The sequence below is a fragment of the Cibotium barometz genome, chromosome 3 (assembly GCF_041138505.1).
Source record: "Cibotium barometz isolate CiBa-2024 chromosome 3, ASM4113850v1, whole genome shotgun sequence".
Lineage (NCBI taxonomy): Eukaryota > Viridiplantae > Streptophyta > Polypodiopsida > Cyatheales > Cibotiaceae > Cibotium > Cibotium barometz.
In genome coordinates this window covers 64316979-64326746 of record NC_141048.1, presented here as the reverse complement: position 1 = coordinate 64326746, position 9768 = coordinate 64316979, and positions in this window count along the sequence as shown.

Below are 9768 nucleotides of genomic sequence, written 5' to 3'. Positions count from 1 at the left end.
TTTTAGGTCCCACTTTGGAGGCAGCTTGAGGTGTGGTGGATCCAACCTGAGCATGCATTCTTTTCAATCCCTTAACTATCTCCATTTCTTTGGGAATACCATTTTCTATATCAAACAGAGACTGATTAGCCCTGTCTTGCTCATCTCCCATCGTACCAGCCATCATTGCATGGGGAGGGAGCACCTGGTCATGGTCCATTTGGTTAGTTTCGGTCAGAATTCTGGACAGAGGCATGGATTGAATGAACTCTTAGGAGTCAACTGAGTCTTCAAGGTCTGAGATGCTATCTATAGCAAGGCGAAGGAATTAGCAAAAGCCCTCTGGTTACTCGACCTATTCTGTCTAAAGGTCTTCCTCCTATTGGGTACGATAATCTTTTCTCCCTTAGATTATTACACTCCAGCAGGCTGAGCTTGGTTGCTCGCTGTTGGAAGATTATGGGAACTGATGGCACTCAGATTGGGGTATTTGGTAGGACACTCTCTGATAACATGCCCTTGCTTTCCACAGTGGAAGCAAGTGTTGGATAGGTGTTTATATCAAATGCTTTGCTGAATGTTATAGTCACTGCAATTGATTTCAATCTCGTTTATTAGGGGCCTATCTAGATCCACTTCCACAAGGACCTGAGGATGCCAAGACGGGTTGTAATTGTTCTTGGGCCTCATCCCTAGAACTTTCCCTATGGGGGATACAATTTTTTTGAGCCAAGGGTACAAGTAAAAAGGCAGGCTAGGTAGTTCTACCCACACAGGACAGTCTGAAAGCTTTGGACCCTGAGGGTTAAAGTTTTTGGATCATCTGAAAAAACAAAAAGGGATGTTCCTATACATCCATTGCCTTGACCCTAGGACCTTTAGAGCCATATTTGAGTCTTTGAACAGAAAGAGGTAATACCCATTTGGGAGGGCTTGGATGATATCTACCTCAATACCAATGGAGAACCAATTGTCTTTGACCCAACCCCTGAGGAAATCTACTGGCGGTCGTGGCCCGAATAGTAACCCTACTAAGCACTGGGCTGTGTAATCCATTTCCATAGAACTAGATTTGGTGGAAGACAGACCAGAGGTTTAACGGAAGAGGGATTACTTGACGGGGCCGCTACCTTTGCTGGAGATTGCTTGTTGGTGTGTGCATCTTCTTCGACTTGTTTTTGCAGTAGCATCAGATTTAATTCTTCTACTCGAGCTCCGGAATCTTCCAGTTGTTTTTAGGTATCCAAGAAGTCTTCTAACACCTGCTCATATTTCAGCATCGCATCTCGATTCCCATCCCATGGTATGGTAGGTGGCCACTGCAGGAACTATTGAAATGCTGTGGCTTGAGTACTCTTGACCGGAGGTGAGATCTACGCAGTCCCAGAGCCAGAACCTTGCACCCTGAGCAAAGTGGGGGTTCCCCTCCACTCGGTGCCCATGCACCTGAGGGGGGGAGACGCTGTCGAGAGAGGAGAAAGCAGTTGCCAGCCTCTGGGTAGCAGGCATAGAGGAAGGCGAGAGAAAAAAAACCCTAACTGTAAGAAACGCGCAGGACGCGATTTGACATCTTTTTTGAATGTGACTTGTTCTTTGAAGTTTGGGTGAAGATCGGACTCTCTTTTTTTTATATTTTTCAAAAAATGGCTGCTTATATTAAGAGGTTAGAAAGAGACAGGTTTGCAACATGTTGAGAACTCTAATGAGACCAATGTCCATGCACATGACATACAGTTTCGTAGGCCTTGAGCTTGCCTTTGACTTTATTGAGAAGTTTCTCTAGCTGTGTAACCAGCTTTTTCCTCTTTTCGTGAGTGTGACTTTCAAAAAGCATAGAGTGCTTTGATGAGCAATACATCCTTGGAGATGTGCTTTCCTTTAGCTTTTTCCTGTAGCCGATGAAGCTTGGTGTCCAGGTCTTTCAACCGTCTTTGTATGCATCTTTCACCTACATGTATCAAGTTCTCTTTTGGCCTAAAACTGTTAGTAGGCATACTATTAAAAAATAGTCAAGTCTATTTAACCATAAGTACCATAACAGTTCAGTTCTCAAGACAGCCCATAGTTCTAAGGTGCAACCGATGCCTTCTCCAAGTAACAAGTTTTTCCAGCCAAGGGTGTAACCATTCCATAGCTGAATGCACTTGGCCAATGACTCGAAACATTTCTTTGCAATAGGGCAGTGCATGAAAATGTGCAGGTCATCCTCCACCTCCTTGCATCTGTGGCACTTCCCATCCCCTATGTTAAGTCTCTGAAGGCTTTAAGCTGGGTCCAAATAGCTCTGAACATGACCAACCAAGCTAGGCACGCCTTTTTGGTTCCACATAATTATTCCATAGCTTATCAAACAGAAAATACCATTGTGATCTGTCCAGAAGGATTCCCCATCTCTTATTTAGAGTACAATGGATAGGATCAGTCCTCTGTTTGGGGGGAATAGGGAGAAGTCCTTTTTTATTCTTGCATTGGAAAGCTTTGTGCGCTGGCATATCTTTACTCGAAAGCAGCCAGGTGTTCGATTGGTGCCATAATCTTATTCTTACCCCAATAAGGTCTAATTTTGCATATGAGACATTATATTCTTTGATCAGATCAGCTCTGGACATCCAAGAATTGATGTCTCTATCCCAAATATCCCACCAACAGCAGATTCCTTTCCTATGCATTCTCAAAGCCACTTCAGCTTGGGCATTATCAATTGGGGGGAGGGGAATGCTTGGCCATCAGATAGAGTCTCTCCCATGTACACCCCATGTGTAACTAGGCTTCTCAGATAGGATAAGGTCAGTCTTGATAGCATTCCAAGCGGACCAAAGCGAATGGACCAGTTGGCTGCTGCTAACCGATTTCACCAAGTATTTGCTAGCCATAATTGTGAGCGGGAGGAGCTTCTTCCACTTGGGAAATTGTTTGAGCTGGAATAGTTCAAGATTTCTAGTGATCAACCAGGCCCAGTCCTCACAGGGGTAGAGAAAGCTTCTCAGCACCCACTTGGCAGCCATTCTATTAGCCAGATTGGACACGTCTTTGATTCCAAGGCCCACTTTACCTGTTTCCAAGCAGCACCATTCCCACCTGACTTTAGGGATTTTCCTACTCCAGGGGTCCCCTCCCCATAGATAGTTCCTGCATAGCCTTATGAACTGCAATAGATCAGAGACCGGTCTCCAGCAGCTAAGAAAGTAGATGGTAGAAGGGATAATGAAGTGGTTGATTACCATCTTTCTACCCCCAGGTTTAGATGCATTTTTTGCCATCTAGTAAGTTTCTCTTCCACCTTGTTTAGCACCCACATCCATCTCTGCTTAAGGGTGACCTTGAATCCCATGGGAATGCCCAATAATCTGAAAATTACTCCCTCTTCCAAGACTTTACAGCCAACTTGAATCAGCCAGCTATTTAGGAGGCTTGTCAATAAAGGTCATGATACCTGTTTTCTTATGGTTAATGACTCAGCCAGAAGCCCTGCAGTAAATGTCCAAGCACTCCCAAAAGCACTTAATGCTTAGCTTAGTAGTATTGGCAACCATGGCATTAGTATCATCAGCAAACATTTGGGTGCATAGCTGTTGATTGTTGGGAAGAGAGATACCATTCATTTCCCCTTTGTCCATCCTATCTTTAATCAGCCAGTTCAGACCATCTGCAGCAATAGCATAGAGGAGGGGTGCTAGAGGGCAGCCTTGTCTGATAGATTTGGTCAGGGAGAAAGCGTCAGAGAGCACACCATTGACGTTCACACTAGCCGTGGCATTCCCAAAAAGAGTACTCACCATCTGGATGAAGTGCTGACCTGCACCCATGTGTTTAAGGGATTCCAGAACATAATGCCAACCGAGCCTATCATAGGCTTTATCAAAGTGAATTTTGAAGAAGATGTAGTCCTGTTCAGATTCTTCTGCAATGTGATAATGGCATCCAGAATGTACCTTCCTTTGATGAAGCCCTTCTACTCCTGTCTGATCCAATTCTTTAGATGACTGGACAGTCTTAGCGCTAGGGCCTTGGCAAATATTTTGTAGGCACAGTTTAACATGGTAAAATAGGTCTCCAATTGCTCAAGTCATTCTTCTCCCCTTTCTTATGGATAAGTTTTATCCACCCTTCATTGATCGGGCGAGGTAACGCCCCAAAAGAGACGGCCTCCTGCCACACCGCCAGTAAGGGAGACAGCAAGAGATGACGACTCTTTTTTTATATTTCAAAAACTGGCTGCTTATATTAAGAGGTTAGAAAGAGACAGGTTACAACATGTTGAGAACTCTAATGAGACCACTGTCCATGCATATGACATACAGTTCCGCAGGCCCTGAGCTTGCCCGGATTTAGGACTACACGAAAAGAGGGAAAAGCTAGTTTCACAGCTAGAGAAACTTCTCAATAAAGTCAAAGAACTCTTTTTTTTATTTTTTATTACCAAATACGCAGTGAATTAATTAGAAAGCCAAAAAATACATCAGATCACCCCCAAGGAAAAGGTGATAAGCTAGGTGAGTATTCATATACATCAAGACTCTTCAGACAAAAGAAGTAAGCTGGGGGTGGGTAGCCATATACATCAGGACCTTTTACACAGAAGTGTTGCCACACTGACCAGGCTAACATAATGATTTACAAATTGTCGATTTCCGCCTGTAGCTTAGCCACAAATTCATGAGCTTTTTCAAATCTCCTTGCCAGGTCATGTATGTCATCAGAAAGCTCCTGTAACCATTCGTGTGTGATGTTCATTGTTCCATCCTCTTCCAATGCCTGATGGGAGTCACTGTCTTGTTCACTGTAAAACTTCACTGCATCTTTAATCACCCCAACGCGCCACCTGTAAATTCTTACCCTGTCCATCTTGAGAGTAGAATCCTGCACTACACATCCAGAAAAGAGGGCTTTCAAGCTGAGAGTCTGAAAAGCAGTAGTAAATAGAACATTATTTCTGAAGGACCATATGACCCAGGGAAATTCTGCCCTACACTTGTTCCAATATTCAGAAATCAAAGACACTGAGTCTCCTAATATCACTTGTTTCCAAGAGGTGGGAAATCCTAATGTCCTGAACAAGGGGGCTAAAATTGGGGAGTTAGTTGGGCAATTGAGGAAAAGATGGGGAATATCCTCAACTGACTGTTTACATCTTGTACATAATCCATCACTCTAACCCACTTCCTTGCTTTTGGAACCAGTCCATACAGCTTTGTGGAGCAAAAGCCACAGCAAAACTGAGTGTTTGGGCTGAATGTTACTCTGCCAGATGCTCTCGAACTTAAAAGCCCACTGTTGTCTGTCCAGTGCTAAGTGCCATCTCCTGTTTAATGTGACATGTAAAGGAGGGACCAACTCTCTTGAGCATGAGGGAGGGTTTTTAAGGGAAGCGCCTCCTTTCCATATTACATCTCTAAAGGATGGAGAGCTATCAGTCTCAAATATCCAATACAGATCTTTAGGGAACATAGATATTCTGTTAGCTATCAGCTGAATTTCCCAAGGTTGGAAGGGAATAAAAATGAGTAACTGTTCAGAAGAATACCACCTGTTGTTGTTCACGTCCCATAGATCAGACCAGGTCCTAATACCTTTCTCATGAACTCTTCTGGCTGTTCTAACCTGGGATGGGGGAAGCAGAGGAATAGGTGGCTTGGACCACCAGATGGATTCTTCTTTTCTAATGGTTTGATCCTTTCTATTATCATTTCTGAACTGAAGCAAATGTCTCCATCTGTTCCAAGCCTGCCAGAGGGACTTGAGAAGGAGGGACCCCGCAGGAGTGACTTCAGCTGGGCCAAAAAAGATGGTAACCCAAGGGAGATTGGCCCACTGTTTGTGTTCTTTGAGATAAAACTGATTCAGCTTCCTAAACAGAAGGAAAGCCCAGTCAGCAGAGGGCTGGTTCAACGCTCTGATTATAACTTTGATAGTAAGTTTGTCTGCCCACCCTCTTAAATCTCTGACTCCTAGGCCACCTTTATTCTTAGGGAGGATGCAGATTTCCCATTTCACCTTAGCAGCACCCTTCTTGTTAGGATCTCCAGACCACAAAAAATTCCTACATATCTTGACCACTTCTTTCAAATGGCAATCTGGGGTCTCCGACAGCTAAGAAAGAATAGAAGGTAGGCAGAGATGAAGTGGAAAGAACTCTTTTTTTATATTTTTTTTTTCAAAAAACAGGCTGTTGAATTATGAAAGAGAGGGGCGAAATTACAAAGACGTGCCGCGTGGACACTGCACGTGGCCGTGCATGCTGCGAAAAAGGAAATTTTACAAAATCAGGGATCCGATGAAGGAACGACCACTTGGCGCACACCTAGCACATGGTGGCATGTGCGCCGCGTGGGAGGGGCGAAGAGGATTGGTCTGCAGATTGCATGACGAGTCCTCTTCCTTGTGTTTGTTCGACCTTAGGCCTTGCCTGATGGATTCGTCCGCCTGCTCGATCAGTTGAACCTCCCTTCCTTCTTTGCCTAGCCGACGGCTCCTTCTCTCACACTGGCCGTAGGTTGGGGCTCGAAAGGGCTCTTCATCTTGCTGATTGGTCCTTCGTCTCTGGCTCGGCCATCACTTCTCCAATCTGAGGGAGGAAGGCGTCCCCTGGTCGACCTGAGCTGCTTCTTTCTTGATGGTGGGCTCTCCTGGAGGCGGGAGGGGGACTACCCCTGGGAGTCTTGTGGATTCCTCGCCCTTTATGACAGATGGGTTCCGATCCTTTGTTGAGCTCCCTTATGGGACCTCTGGAGTTTCCTCTTGAATCACCAGTACACCTTCCTATGTTGATGATGGATAAGATGATTCGTTCTGATCCTTTTCGTTCTTTGCAGGTACCTAGGGGGTGCTGAGGCTGACTTCGATCCCTTGATGATTTGGGGTTCTGATTTCGATGACTCTGGTACATCGGGGTCATGCTGTTGTGATCTAACCTGATTTGCCGATATGCGTTAGCCTCTCCAGAATCCTGGCGGACAGCCACGGGTGACCCCGATTTGCCGACAGGTCACTTTGCCTTAGCTGCCTTTTGACTTCTCTTGGTTGATTAATGTCTGCATGTCTGGTGATACCCTCTTCACCTGTAAGGGGAGGGTTAGGATCGTTTAATGCATCCTTCTGATAGCTTCTATTAATGCTCTATCTTTTGAGAGGAATAAAAGAATCTTTTTTATAGTTGCATTGCAGTTTCGGCTCATTAAATTTACCACCCTCAATAGAATTAAGGGTCTTCCGACATGCATATGAATTGTTATGCGCGTTAGCAGGTGAACTTAGGCATGCCGCATGCTTATGATTGCTCTTTAATCCGCACTTAAAAGGAGCAGTTAAGAGTCTTTAAAAGCTCGGATTTAGGACTACAAGGAGTCGCTTTGATTCATTAAAAACTCAAAGCTTGAAAGTTAAGAAAGTGACGGAAATCAATTAGCGTGTGCGTGCAAGCGTAGGGCACACGCAACATCATTACTGTACTAAAATGCGAACATTAACTATGGCGTTAAAAGTTTAAAGGGTTTTTAGTAGGGGACATGATGATGAAACCTGGTTTTATTTATAGTGTTAGTATTACATCTATAATGTGGTTTAGGCGAGAACTTATTACTTAAGTCTTAAAAGGGTCAGGCTGACTCAGGCATATTTGGAAGGAATCTTGGTGTTCTTCTTAAGCTTCTTAATTAGTAATTAAGGGCTCCTTAATTGATCGTTAAGGCTTCTTTATCGGAATCTATGTAGCATGCCATGCACTAGTCTAGGTACTAGCTAGCCTTGGACTGACAATATAAGACTGGTTATTGAATAATCCTTATTTTTTATGTGACTAGATAATGGATTGAATTAAATATGAGAAATAAGCTGGAAGGTAAAACAATTCACATTACTAAAGAGTGGCTTCTTGGACCTTGGTAATAGTAGTTTGGAGTGAGTGGATTGTTGGAATTTCTAGATCAAATTTCGTAAGGCATAATATGTGCATTTGCTTTAATAAACTGGTTTTAATGCTCCCATTTAAGGTTTAAATGGTCTGCTGGTTTCAAGAAAATGCTAGAATTAAGAGCATGCTAGTCTTCTCAAAAAAAGCAAAAAATAAAAAAAAATGCTAGAATGAGTTGCCTAAGGTTGCAATTGGGACTTGTAATTTGTAAACCACCAAACACAAGACAATGTTTATTGATATTAGCTTATTGAACCAAAAAAAGAAATTAACTAGATGAGCATTAATAATGAAAATTTTCTTAATTTTACCACGGGAATTGAAACCTCAAAAAAATGGCTTGATTTTCGGATCAGATCGTCTTTAATTTTAAGGGATGAAATTTACATGTTTTAGTTATAAATCCCAAAATAAGTATGGTTTTTAGGGGATTTTTAGGTCAAAATCCTGGTTAGGTTTTAGGATTGCCTTTAATTTTCAAGGTTAAATTTTTTATTTTTTATTTTTTTGGAGCACTGCTTCGGATCAGTGTTCGAAAAAAACCCGGGTTTAGTGTAATTTGCACCTGCAACTTCTGAAAATTACCTTCAAATTTTTAACTTGAAGGTACAAAAACCTGCAAAATTTGGGAAATTTTAGAAGGAAAACCTCCAAAATTTGAGAAATTCTTCAATTAATAATTTCCCAAATTTCTAATGAAGGTTTTTAACTTTTTTTTTTTTAGCAGGTACAGGAAATTTTGTAGAAATACTCACACACACCCCCAACCCCCGTATGGTGGAAGGCACCCCCCTCGGGTATGGCACAAGCCGAGGCCGAGGCCGCCCACATATCAACTTTGGACTTATAAATCTCCCAAGGGAGATGATACCACATGAGGCCCCCACAAGATTCGAACTCACGACCTTGGGGATTAGAGTCCAACACTCTAACAGTTAAACTAGCGCTCATTGGTATTTTTTTTATTTTTTTTATTTTTTTTGTTTTTAACTTTTTGGCAAAATTATTTTTTTCGAACACTGCTTCGGATGCCACTCTTCACATGTTTGGAGATACCGCTGACACCACCTCCTGCTGCATTGAAGGGGGGCGCATTGAATTTTATATATATATATATATATAATTCATATATATATAAATTTCCCTGCTTTTATCGGGGATTTTGGTTTTGGATTGTTATAATAAAAAATTTACCAAGGAAAATAAAAACGATTTGAAGAATTACACAATTCACCAATTTCCAATCCAGCACCACCTCGTGCCATGTGCATTAAAGGCAGATGCATTTAATGCGAGGGCCCAAAAGTGGCCTCTCCATAATAAATTCTTTTCACAACTCCCAATCTCAACCCTCGTGTGTGCATTAATAACTTTTTTTTTGGGGGGATAAAAATACAGCTAGCTAGGCCACTTTTGCTGTTACACTCAAGGTGAAAAACAAAACATTTAATTTCCCTGGTATTTATTATATATATATATATATATATATATATGTATCCGGATGGTCAAAGATAATAGCCGAAAAAATCCCAGGTTTTAATGTCAATTCCTTCCTGATCTCCTCCAAGATAGCAGTGTAAATGCCATCATTTATCAGATTAAAGATTCAGCAACTTCTTTAAATTTGATTTTTAATTTTAATTTTTTGCATAGCATCTAATTTATTTTGTTGGAATTCGGAATGCGAATCGCAATGCATTTAAAGCGAGAGAGAGAAAAAAAAGATTAATAGAAATTTTAATAAAAATCTAGTTAGCATCTACTGACTAGCAAGGTGATGGTGGATGATTTGGACGATTTAAAAAAAGGATTAGTTTAAGGTAGGGTTGGTTTAGTTTTTCAAAGCTCGGTTTAGTTTTTTTAAAGCGCAGTGTTAATGG